The sequence below is a fragment of the Schistocerca gregaria genome, chromosome 3 (assembly GCF_023897955.1).
Source record: "Schistocerca gregaria isolate iqSchGreg1 chromosome 3, iqSchGreg1.2, whole genome shotgun sequence".
NCBI lineage: Eukaryota > Metazoa > Arthropoda > Insecta > Orthoptera > Acrididae > Schistocerca > Schistocerca gregaria.
In genome coordinates, this window is record NC_064922.1 from 852,629,389 (window position 1) to 852,630,638 (window position 1,250).

The following is a 1,250-nucleotide window of genomic DNA, read 5'->3' on the forward strand; positions in this document are numbered from 1 at the left end:
GGTATGCCTCGAACGTCTTCCACGTTTCAGCAATGTGACTGATGACGTTGCCGTAAGGTTTAAAGGCGGCCACCACAACGTCTGACGGCACCTCAAAAGGAAGTTCGAAAACGCGCAACGTTCGGAAGCCAAAACCAGCGTGACAGTCCCTACATGTCCGTCAGAGTATCGGAACTTGAGATCGTTGGCGTGGCGCCGCAAAACATCGGCGCACAACTCGTCATTCGCAATCTTTATGTACATAGTAGTACTAAGGATTGAAAAATGTATTCCGAGAACATATCGTGGTGGGAAACGCATTTCATCCCGTATAAAACGTTTTGCTTCATACGCCTTCGGTCGTATCCAAAGGAAAAGTTAATTTGATTGTGGCTTGGCGGTAAGACGGTAGCTGAAGTCGGACTCTTGAGACAAGCTGCTACGCGAAAGTAAACAAACGCGCGCTCGCTCGCAAGCAGCACAACAGGCGGAATGCAAACAAGACGTGCCTGCCTCACCACAGCCGAAGGCCGACTTCCGCCACTAAGCCATCTGGACACAGTGGTGATCACAACTGGATGGACTGTCCCAGCACGTCTCCCGCAAAACCCAAATACCCAGCTTAGTCAACCACTACTAATGTTGTGCCTCTTACCAGCTATCCTCGTTACTCGCCGCATTTCACCTATTCCCCTAACAGTTTGAGCCACGTGTGCATCCGCACTAACACGCCCGAAAGAACCGACGCCACATACATACAGTTAAGGGGAAGACGGCCAATAATATCTTCAGTGCGGATCACACCAGGCTCGAACTCTTTCTACGAGTAATGAAGGTAACTGGCAAGGGACACTACATTAGTCGTGTGGCTTGAAAACTTGGGTATCCGTGCTATTGCGATGACCACTGCAACCGGATAGCTCTTAGTCGTCAGTCGTGCGGTAGCGTTCCCGCTTCCCGCGCCCAGGTTCCCGGGTTCGATTCCCGGCGGGGTCTCTGCCTCGTGATGACTGGGTGTTGTGTGATGTCCTTCGGTTAGTTAGGTTTACGTAGTTCTGAGTTCTAGGGGCCTGATGACCATAGATGTTAAGTCCCATAGCACTCAGAGCCATTTGAACCAATTTTCTTAGTCGTCAGAGCAATGGCCTACTAAGCAGGAGACCTCAGTTCGAATCCTGATCTGCAGCAAATTTCCAACGTTCCACCACAATGAACATCTATTGGCCTGACGTCGGGACACGCTTTATTCCACTCCGTAATTGAAAACGGAA